The sequence below is a fragment of the Oncorhynchus kisutch genome, unplaced genomic scaffold (genome assembly GCF_002021735.2).
Source record: "Oncorhynchus kisutch isolate 150728-3 unplaced genomic scaffold, Okis_V2 scaffold3873, whole genome shotgun sequence".
Lineage (NCBI taxonomy): Eukaryota > Metazoa > Chordata > Actinopteri > Salmoniformes > Salmonidae > Oncorhynchus > Oncorhynchus kisutch.
Window position 1 is genome coordinate 242,641 of NW_022265818.1, and position 12,423 is coordinate 255,063.

The following is a 12,423-nucleotide window of genomic DNA, read 5'->3' on the forward strand; positions in this document are numbered from 1 at the left end:
GACATGGAAAATATATACACTACCGGTCAAAAGTTTTAGAACACCTACTCATTCAAGGGTTTTTCTTTATTTTGACTATTTTCTACGTTGTAGAATAATAGTGAAGTCATCAAAACTATGAAATAACACATATGGAATCATGTAGTAACCAAAAAAGTGTTGAAACTAATCTTTATATATTTTATATTTGAGACTCTTCAAATAGCCACCCTTTGCCTTGATGGCAGATTTGCACACTCTTGGCATGTTGTTTAATGTTAAGGAAGTCTCAAGTTTTTGCTCGCCTGAGTTAAATTACCTCATGATAAGCTGCATTCATTCATTCATCTATATTTTTTTCCAGAGCTGTCTATTTACCACCACAAACTGATGCTGGCCCTAAGCCCACACTCAACCAGCTGTATAGGGCCATAAGCAAACAGGAACATGCACATCCAGAGGCCGGTGATTATAGAGCTGTTTTTCCCTCATTTTTACCAGCATGTCACCTGTGCAACTTCAGGTGACAAAACTCTTGATCCCCTTTACTCTTCACACAGAGACACATACAAGGCTCTTCCTCACCGTCCATATGGCAAATCTGACCATAACTATCCTCCTGTTCACAAGAAAAAAGATCTAACAGGAAGTACCAGTGACGCTCAATAAGGAAGAGGTCATATGAAGCAGATGCTAAGTTACAGGACTGTTCCAGGATTCATCTGATAACATTGAGGAGTTTACCACAGTCACCGGCTCCATTAACTTCTCTAGGATAGGGGGCAGGATTCGGAAATTTGGATGAAAAGCGTGCCCAAATTAAACTGCCTGCTACTCATGCCCAGAAGCTAAGATATGCATATTATTAGTATATTTGGATAGAAAACACTCTGAAGTTTCTAAAACTGTTTGAATCATGTCTGTGACTTATTTAGCAGGCGAAACTACGAGGACAAACCATTCAGATTCTTTTTTTTAGGTCACTCTCTTTTCAATGAGATTTCATTGGGAATCCAGATTTCTAAGGGACCTTCTTGCAATTCCTATCTCTTCCACTGGATGTCAACAGTCTTTAGAAATTGGTTGAGGTTTTTCCTTTGAGAAATGAAGAAGTAGCCATGTTCAGAATGAGGCTCCAGTGAAGTGTACTGTTTGTTAGAGGCGTGTGACCAGAAAGCATGCTACACATTGTTTTCCTCCGGTTTTCCTCTGGCACTGTAGGATTTGAGTCCTTGATGGCGTAGTGTGTTACTGATGGTAGGCTTTGTTACTTTTGTCCCAGCTCTCTGCAGGTCATTCACTAGGTCCCCCCGTGTGGTTCTGGGATTTTTGCTCACAATTCTTGTGATCATTTTGACCCCACGGGGTGAGATCTTGCGTGGAGCCCCAGATCGAGGGAGATTATCAGTGGTCTTGTATGTCTTCCATTTCCTAATAATTGCTTCCCACAGTTGATTTCTTCAAACCAAGCTGCTTACCTATTGCAGATTCAGTCTTCCCAGCCTGGTGCAGGTCTACAATTTTGTTTCTGGTGTCCTTTGACAGCTCTATGGTCTTGACCATAGTGGAGTTTGGAGTGTGACTGTTTGAGGTTGTGGACAGGTGTCTTTATACTGATAACAAGTTCAAACAGGTGCCATTAATACAGGTAACGAGTGGAGGATAGAGGAGCCTCTTAAAGAAGAAGTTACAGGTCTGTGAGAGCCAGAAATCTTGCTTGTTTGTAGGTGACCAAATACTTGTTTTCCACCATAATTTGCAAATAAATTCATTAAAAATCCTACAATGTGATTTTCTGGATTTAGTTTCTAATTTTGTCTGTCATAGTTGAAGTGTACCTATGATGAAAATTACAGGCCTCTCTCATCTTTTTAAGTGGAGAACTTGCACAATTGGTGGCTGGCTAAATACTTTTTTGCCCCCACTGTATGTGAGAATGTTATTCATTGACCACAGCTCAGCGTTCAACACCATAGTGCCCTATAAGCTCATCACTAAGCTAAGGACCCTGGGACTAAACACCTCCCTCTGCAACTGGATCCTGGACTTCCTGAGGGGCCGACCCCAGATGGTGAGGGTAGACAACAACATATCTGCCACGCTGACCCTCAACACGGGGGTCCCCTCAGGGGTGCGTGCTTAGTCCCCTCCTGTACTCCATGTTCAACCATGACTGTGTGGCCGCTTACGACTCCAACACCAATGCTGATGAAAAAACGGTGGTAGGTCTGATCCCCAACAACGATGAGACAGCCTATAGGGAGGAGGTCAGAGACCTGGCAGTATGGTGCCAGGACAACAACCTCTCCCTAAAAGACAGAAAGACAAAGGAGATGATTGTGGATCACAGGAAACGGAAGGCCGAGCAGGCCCCCAACCACATCGACAGGGCTGCAGTGGAGCGGGTCGAGAGCTTCAAGTTCCGCTGGGTACAAATCACTAATTACTTAAAATGGTCCACACACATGTGCACAGTCGTGAAGAAGGCGCGACAGCACCTCTTTTCCCTCAGGAGGTTGAAAAGCATTGGCATGGAGCCTCAAATCCTGACTGGCTTCATTAGTGCTTGGTATATGGCAATAGCATCGTCCTTTATCGCATGGCGCTACAGAGGGTGGTGTGGACAGCTCCCTGCCATCCAGGACCTCTATATAGGCCGGTGTGAAATAACTGGAAAATCGTTACAGACTCCAAACACCCATGCCATAGACTGTTCTCTCTGTTTCCGCATGGCAAGCGGGTACCGGTGCATCAAGAGCTTTAAGTTCCTCAGTGTCCACATCAATAAGGAATTAACATGGTCCACACACACCAACACAGTCAGGAAGAAGGCACGACAATGCCTCTTTCCCCTCAGGAGGCTGAAAAGATTTGGCATGGTCCCTCAGATCCTCAAAGAAGTACGTATGGTCCAGTTCATCAACAGGGCCAAGCTCACTGCCATCCAGGATCTCTATTACCAGGCAGTGTCAGAGGAGGGCCATAAAATGGTCAACGACTCCAGCCACCCCAAGGCATAGACTGTTCTCTCTCCGCAATGCAAGCGGTACTGATACACCAAGTCTGGAACCACCAGGACCCTGAACAGCTTCTACCCCAAGTCATAAGACTGTCAAAGCCTCCAGGTATTTATGGTGCAATAGTGTGTCGGGGGGCTAGGTCAGTCTGTTATATCTGAAGTATTTCTCCTGTCTTATCCGGTGTCCTGTGTGAATTTAAGTATGCTCCCTCTAACTCTCTCTCTTTCTCTCTTTTCTCTCCTCTCTCAGAGGACCTGAGCCCTAGGACCATGCCTTCAGGACTACCTGGCCTGATGACTCCTTGCTGTCCCCAGTCCACCTGGTCATGCTGCTTGCTCCAGTTTCAACTGTTCTGCCAGCAGCTATGGAACTCTGACCTGTTCACCGGACGTGCTACCTTGTCCCGGACATGCTGTTTTTGACTCTCTCTCTCCCGCACCTTCTGTTTCTAACTAATGATCGGCTATGAAAAGCCAAACTGACATTTACTCTTGAGGTGCTGACCTGTTGCACCCTTTACAACCACTGTGATTGTTCATTTTTGACCCTGCTGGTCATCTATGAATGTTTGAACATCTTGGCCATGTTCTGTTATAATCTCCACCCGGCACAGCCAGAAGAGGACTGGCCACCCCTCAGAGCCTGGTTCCTCTCTAGGTCTTCTAGGGAGTTTTCATAGCCACCGCCAATTCTACATTCTGTTTCGCTCGCTGTTTGAGGTTTAGGCTGGGTTTCTGTACAGCAGTTTGTGACATCGGCTAATGTAAAAGGGCTTTATAAATACATTTGATTGATAAGTGCTAAATAGTCAACCAAATAGTTACCCTGACTATCTGCATTTACCCCACTTCCCACTAACTCATTTGACTCCCCACGTACTGTACTGCACGCTGCGTTACTGCTTATTATCTATCATGTTGCCTAGTCACTTTACACCTTAATTACCCCCCATCACATCGCCTCAGCACTGGTACCCCGTGGACACTGAGCCCTGCAAAACATGAGGAACACCTGCTCTTTCAATAACGTAGACTGACCGGGTGAATCCAGGTGAAAGCTATGATCCCTTATTGATGTCATTTGTTAAATCTATGTGTGCCACTGAGTGGGTCAATAGGCAAGACAAAATATTTAAGTGCCTTTGAATGGAGTATGGTAGCAGGTGCCAGGCGCACCGGTTTGTGTCAAAAACTGCAGCGCTGCTGGGTTTTCCACACTCAATAGTTTCCCGTGTGTATCAAGAATGGTCCACCACCCAAAGGACATCCAGCCAACTTGACACAACTGTGGGAAGCATTGGAGTCAACGTGGGCCAGCATCCCTGTGGAACGCTTTCAACACCTGATTAATTGAGGCAAAAGGTGTGCAACTCAATATTAGGAAGGCCTCAGTGTATATGGCCACGTTATCGTTACACATTGTGTATTATTAGTTGTGTTTTTATCTTTATATTCTTTTTAATATATTTTTCTCTCCTGCATTGTTGGAAGGGGCCTGAGACCCTGTGGGTCTCCCCTTTACAGAGCTTATATACAGTATAATGCTCCCTACATGTGAACCACCTTTGTCCAGTCAGCTCATCTCTAAGGAGTCTCCAGGAGTGTGTTTGTGTGTGTCCCCTGAACCTGTTCCTATGTACGCCTGTAGATAAGCTGTGTTGTATCAAGGAGCCATCCTGCCCTAGACCTGCTGGTTAATCTAGTGGGCCTCACGGCACACATACACACACACACACCAGACCAGAGAGAGAGACAGAGAAAGAGAGAGAGAGAGAGATACACAAACACACATACATTGGGGCCAGAAAACAAATAAGCCCCCCCCAGGAAGACAGGTGGTTTCCCTGACACACAGACACCTCCACTGGGGTTGGTGTGCCGATGATCCCTCATCCTCTGTGTATGTGTGTGTGTGTGTGTGTGTGTGTGTGTGTGTGTGTGTGTGTGTGTGTGTGTACATTCAGGCCTACATGTGTGTGTATAGATAAAGGCCTTAGCCCCTACACACTGACATATCCTGTAGATCTGACTTTCTCTCTCTCTCTTTCTTTTCTCTCTCTCTCTCTCTTTCTCTCTCTCCTCTCCTCTCTTTCTCTCTCTCTCCTCCCTCCCTCCCTCCTCCCTCCTCTCCTCTCTCTCTCTCTCTCTCTCTCTCTCTCTCCTCTCTCCTTCTCTCTCTCTCTCTCTCTCTCTCTCTCTCAGAGGAAGAGAACAGCTACAGAAAGCCAACAGCAGAGATCATTTAAAGAGCTGATTGCATGTGAATTCAGATATAAACTGCACTATACAGTCCACACCACTGGCACCCCCCCCCCCCCCCCCAGGAGGAATCAGCAGCAGTCCAAATGACAGTATTTCTGTATTTAATGCATGACTTTGACCACGGCCCTGTGGTTCTCCCTGTCAGCCCTGGTCACCTAATATGGACGCAGACTATCTATCTATCTATTGGCAAGAGCTACTATGCCAATCCAATATAGATGGGGCTTGCTGGATTCAGTTTCAGTGTCCTGATGCATTTCAGATACCCCTCGTTTGCTCTTAGCCCTCGGAACAGCAGTGGCGTTAAGGTTATGGTAAAGTGGGTTGGGGTAATGTATGGTTATTGGTTACCGTTGTGATGTCCATTGGGGGCATCTTAGTTGACCTGTGACCTTTGGTTTGCAGCGGGGGTCATAGTTCGGCTGTGTGTGACTAGGGGCGACGAGGATACATGTACAGGTATACGTTCCACACATGGCTCAGGTTAGGGGGGGAGAGTATTTGTGATTGGTATGGAAACTGTACAGGTATCCCTCCATTGTGGATATGCCACTGGACACAAGCCTCTACATGACTTGTCTGCCCATCAGGAAGACATTAGGAAGTGTGAAACTGTGTCAGGCATTCCTCCATTGAGGCTCTTGGGGGTTGTGGATTAGATACTGTAGATTCCTGTGGCAGGGAGATGGATGTGGGTCTGAGGTGGCCTGGACACTGAGGGACAGTGGCAGTTCATCCATTGACTGGCTGGGCAAGTAGACAGGTGGAGAAATAGAAATGGACCTCGCTTGGATTTGATTGAATGGTGTTCAATGGCCTGATTCACTACAGTGGGACAGTGGCTCACACACGGCCATGTGACGGTCCCGAATTTGGCTGAACCGTCTCAGTGCTTTCCTCCCAGTGGGGAACTTCCCTTTAACTCTCTGTTAAATAGCCAGCATCAGCTGCACAAAGGGAGGGGGGGCAGTGGTGTGACAATGAAGTGTTCAACCCTCAGTCCTTCAATCTATTTGTTTTGTACTATTTAAACAGTGTGATTTGTAGCCATGTCTCAAGATATTAACCAGGATCAGATCCTCTCATTTCTTCCGTTGGACTAAACAGTTGGTCTCTGCTGTTCTCTGTGGCCTTTCTCTGCTGGAGATGAGGGAATTGGATGACTGACAACAACATCTTCCAACCCCTATTTCTTTTTTTCAGTGGATTTCCACCATGTTGGTTCATGTGTTCCGTTGTTGGTGAAGACTATTGTATTTCTGACAACAGTCGTTGGTGATGAAGACTACTGTTATTTCTGACAAAAGTCGTTGGGTGAAGACTACTGTAGTTCTGATAACAGTCGTTGGTGAAGACTACTGTAGTTCTGATAACAGTCGTGGTGAAGACTACTGTATTTCTGACAACAGTCGTTGGTGAAGACTACTGTAGTTCTGACAACAGTCGTTGTGTTGAGACTACTGTAGTTCTGATAACAGTCGTTGGTGAAAACTACTGTAGTTCTGATAACAGTCTGGTGAAGAGACTACTGTACTTTCTGACAGCAGTCGTTGGTGAAGACTACTGTATTTCTGATAAACAGTCGTTGGTGAAGACTACTNGTTCACCGGACGTGGCTACCTTGTCCCGGACATGCTGTTTTTTGACTCTCTCTCTCCCGCACCTTCTGTTTCTAACTAATGATCGGCTATGAAAAGCCAACTGACATTTACTCTTGAGGTGCTGACCTGTTGCACCCTTTACAACCACTGTGATTGTTCATTTTTGACCCTGCTGGTCATCTATGAATGTTTGAACATCTTGGCCATGTTCTGTTTATAATCTCCACCCGCACAGCCAGAAGAGGACTGGCCACCCTCAGAGCCTGGTTCCTCTCTAGGTTTCTAGGAGTTTTTCATAGCCACCGCAATTCTACATCTGTTTCGCTCGCTGTTTGAGGTTTTAGGCTGGGTTTCTGTACAGCAGTTTGTGACATCGGCTAATGTAAAAAGGGCTTTATAAATACATTTGATTGATAAGTGCTAAATAATCAACCAAATAGTTACCCTGACTATCTGCATTACCCCACTTCCCAATACTCATTTGACTCCCCACGTACTGTACTGCACGCTGCTGTTACTGCTTATTATCTATCATGTTGCCTAGTCACTTTACACCTTAATTACCCCCCATCACATCGCCTCAGCACTGGTACCCGTGGACACTGAGCCCTGCAAAACATGAGGAACACCTGCTCTTTCAATAACGTAGACTAGACTGCCGGGTGAATCCAGGTGAAAGCTATGATCCCTTATTGATGTCATTTGTTAAATCTATGTGTGCCACTGAGTGGGTCAATAGGCAAGACAAAATATTTAAGTGCCTTTGAATGGAGTATGGTAGCAGGTGCCAGGCGCACCGGTTTGTGTCAAAAACTGCAGCGCTGCTGGGTTTTCCACACTCAATAGTTTCCCGTGTGTATCAAGAATGGTCCACCACCCAAAGGACATCCAGCCAACTTGACACAACTGTGGGAAGCATTGGAGTCAACGTGGGCCAGCATCCCTGTGGAACGCTTTCAACACCTGATTAATTGAGGCAAAAGGTGTGCAACTCAATATTAGGAAGGCCTCAGTGTATATGGCCACGTTATCGTTACACATTGTGTATTTATTAGTTGTGTTTTTATCTTTATATTCTTTTTAATATATTTTTCTCTCTGCATTGTTGGGAAGGGCCTGAGACCCTGTGGGTCTCCCCTTTACAGAGCTTATATACAGTATAATGCTCCCTACATGTGAACCACCTTTGTCCAGTCAGCTCATCTCTCAGGAGTCTCCAGGAGTGTGTTTGTGTGTGTCCCCCTGAACCTGTTCCTATGTACGCCTGTAGATAAGCTGTGTTGTATCAAGGAGCCATCCTGCCCTAGACCTGCTGGTTAATCTAGTGGCCTCACGCACACATACACACACACACACCAGACAGAGAGAGAGACAGAGAAAGAGAGAGAGAGAGAGATACACAAACACACATACATTGGGGCCCGAAAACAAATAAGCCCCCCCAGGAAGACAGGTGGTTTTCCCTGACACACAGACACCTCCACTGGGTTGGTGTGTGCCGATGATCCCTCATCCTCTGTGTATGTGTGTGTGTGTGTGTGTGTGTGTGTGTGTGTGTGTGTGTGTGTGTGTGTGTGTGTGTGTGTGTGTGTGTGTGTGGTGTGTGTGTGTGTGTGTGTGTGTGTACATTCAGGCCTACATGTGTGTGTATAGATAAAGGCCTAGCCCCTACACACTGACATATCCTGTAGATCTGACTTTCTCTCTCTCTCTTTCTTTTCTCTCTCTCTCTCTCTTTCTCTCTCTCCCTCTCCTCTCTTTCTCTCTCTCTCCCTCCCTCCCTCCCTCTCCCTCTCTCTCTCTCTCTCTCTCTCTCTCTCTCTCTCTCTCTCTCTCTCTCTCAGAGGAAGAGAACAGCTACAGAAAGCCAACAGCAGAGATCATTTAAAGAGCTGATATAATTGCCTGTGAATTCATAAACTGCACTATACAGTCCACACCACTGGCAACCCCCCCCCCCCCAGGAGGAATCCAGCAGCAGTCCAAATGACAGTGTATTCTGTATTTAATGCATGACTTTTGACCACGGCCCTGTGGTTCTCCCTGTCAGCCCTGGTCACCTAATAGGACGCAGACTATCTATCTATCTATTGGCAAGAGCTACTATGCCAATCCAATATAGATGGGGCTTGCTGGATTCAGTTTCAGTGTCCTGATGCATTTCAGATACCCCTCGTTTGCTCTTAGCCCTCGGAACAGCAGTGGCGTTAAGGTTATGGTAAAGTGTTGGGGGTAATGTATTGTTATTGGTTACCGTTGTGATGTCCATTGGGGGAATCTTTAAGTTGACCTGTGACCTTTGGTTTGCAGCGGGGTCATAGTCAGGCTTTGTGTGACTAGGGGCGACGAGGATACATGTACAGGTATACGTTCCACACATGGCTCAGGTTAGGGGGAGTATTTGTGATTGGCATTGGAAACTGTACAGGTATCCCTCCATTGTGGATATGCACTGGACACAAGGCCTCTACATGACTTGTCTGCCCATCAGGAAGACATTAGGAAGTGTGAAACTGTGTCAGGCATTCCTCCATTGAGGCTCTTGGTGGTTGTGGATTAGATACTGTAGATTCCTGTGGCAGGGAGATGGATGTGGGTCTGAGGTGGCCTGGACACTGAGGGACAGTGGCAGTTCATCCATTGACTGGCTGGGCAAGTAGACAGGTGGAGAAATGGACCTCGCTTGGATTTGATTGAATGGTGTTCAATGGCCTGATTCACTACAGTGGACAGTGGCTCACACACGGCCCATGTGACGGTCCCGAATTTGTCTGAACCGTCTCAGTGCTTCTCCTCCCAGTGGGGAACTTCCCCTTTAACTCCCTGTTAAATAGCCAGCATCAGCTGCACAAAGGGGAGGGGGGGCAGTGGTGTGAATGAAGTGTTCAACCCTCAGTCCTTCAATCTATTTGTTTTGTACTATTTAACAGTGTGATTTGTAGCCATGTCTCAAGATTAACCAGGATCAGATCCTCTCATTTCTTCCGTTGGACTAAACAGTTGGTCTCTGCTGTTCTCTGTGGCCTTTCTCTGCTGGAGATGAGGGAATGGATTGACTGACAACAACATCTTCCAACCCCTATTTCCTTTTTTTTCAGTGGGATTTACACCATGTTGGTTCATGTGTTCCGTTGTTGGTGAAGACTATTGTATTTCTGACAACAGTCGTTGGTGAAGACTACTGTATTTCTGACAACAGTCGTTGGTGAAGACTACTGTAGTTCTGATAACAGTCGTTGGTGAAGACTACTGTAGTTCTGATAACAGTCGTTGGTGAAGACTACTGTATTTCTGACAACAGTCGTTGGTGAAGACTACTGTAGTTCTGACAACAGTCGTTGGTGAAGACTACTGTAGTTCTGATAACAGTCGTTGGTGAAGACTACTGTAGTTCTGATAACAGTCGTTGGTGAAGACTACTGTATTTCTGACAGCAGTCGTTGGTGAAGACTACTGTATTTCTGATAACAGTCGTGGGTGAAGACTACTGTATTTCTGATAACAGTCATTGGTGAAGATTACTGTAGTTCTGATAACAGTCGTTGGTGAAGACTACTGTAGTTCTGATAATAGTCATTGGTGAAGACTACTGTAGTTCTGATAATAGTCATTGGTGAAGACTACTGTATTTCTGATAATAGTCATTGGTGAAGACTACTGTAGTTCTCATAACAGTTGTTGGTGTGTTGAATGATAGTTTGAGATTCATATTGTATCACTGAGACTGGGTTCATACTACACCTTATGAACGGACCAACATTAAGTGACTGGGGTTAATTGGGTTCACTTTAACTCATTTACCGAGATCAGAGGAGAGGAGATGAGATGAGAGGAGATCAGAGGGGAGGAGAGGAGATGAGAGGTTAGGAGATGAGAGGAGATGAGAGGTTAGGAGATCAGAGGAGAGGAGAGGAGAGGAGAGGAGAGGAGAGGAGAGGAGAGGAGAGGAGAGGAGAGGAGAGGAGAGGAGAGGAGAGGAGAGGAGAGGAGAGGAGAGGAGAGGAGAGGAGGGAGAGGAGAGGAGAGGAGATGATCAGAGGAGAGGAGATCAGATGAGAGGAGAGGAGATGAGAGGAGAGGAGAGGAGATCAGAGGAGAGGAGATCAGAGGAGAGGAGAGGAGAGGAGAGGAGAGGAGAGGAGAGGAGAGGAGAGGAGAGGAGAGGAGAGGAGAGGAGAGGAGAGGAGATCAGAGGAGAGGAGAGGAGAGGAGAGGAGAGGAGAGGAGAGGAGAGGAGAGGAGAGGAGAGGAGAGGAGAGGAGAGGAGAGGAGAGGAGAGGAGAGGAGAGGAGAGGAGAGGAGAGGAGAGGAGAGGAGAGGAGATCAGAGGGGAGGAGAGGAGAGGAGAGGAGAGGAGAGGAGAGGAGAGGAGAGGAGAGGAGAGGAGAGGAGAGGAGAGGAGAGGAGAGGAGAGGAGAGGAGAGGAGAGGAGAGGAGGAGAGGAGAGGAGAGGAGAGGAGAGGAAGAGCGAGAGGAGAGGAGAGGAGAGGAGATGAGAGGAAATCAGAGGAGAGGAGATCAGAAGGGAGGAGAGCAGATCAGAGGAGAGGAGAGGAGAGGAGAGGAGAGGAGAGGAGAGGAGAGGAGAGGAGAGGAGAGGAGAGGAGAGGAGAGGAGAGGAGAGGAGAGGAGAGGAGAGGAGAGGAGAGGAGAGGAGATGAGAGGTGATGGGATGGGATGAGAGGAGATAAAAGGAGAGGAGATAAAAGGAGAGGAGATGAAAGAACAGGAGAGGAGAGGAGAGGAGAGGAGAGGAGAGGAGAGGAGAGGAGAGGAGAGGAGAGGAGAGGAGAGGAGAGGAGAGGAGAGGAGAGGAGAGGAGAGGAGAGGAGAGGAGAGGAGAGGAGAGGAGAGGAGAGGAGAGGAGAGGAGAGGAGAGGAGAGGAGAGGAGAGGAGATGAACAACAGAGGAGATGAGAGGAGATCCTATTCGCTTTAGGCACAAAATGCTCATGGAAACCCACACTCTCTCTTACTTTGCTGACAAACTAAGGGTCAAACCTTTGTAATTTCTAAGGACTGACAGTTGATAATGACAATCAGCTTTGAGTACAGTACTTCTAGGTAATAGAGTGTACACTACAGTCTAGGGACCTAAGGTTAGAGTCAGAGTAATCATTGTATCTAATTGGTTGATCTAACATCTTTATGGTTAGGGGACCCTCTTGTCCTGTCACTTCAGCCCTTTCTGACTATATCTACCTACACACAGGCGGTGTCCCAAATAGTACCCTATTACCTAGAGAGTGCAATACTTTTGACCAGGTCACATAGGGTAAAAAAGGAGTGCACTAGAAAGTGAATAGGGTCATGGGCTCTGGTCATAGGTAGTGCACTATAAAGGGAATAGGGTGCCATTTGGGATGCAGTCATAATAAATGCCTTGAAATTACACACTCAAAAACACAAACAATATTTTTGTATAACCAATATTCTCAGCAAACAAAATTACAATGGACAATGAAGTCTAGAGCCAAAACAATGAGCTTGCTATGTCTCTTCCCCAATAGTCGCATTTGAGGTTTGGCAGCAGGGACATTGATTCTACCAAGTTTTTTTTGG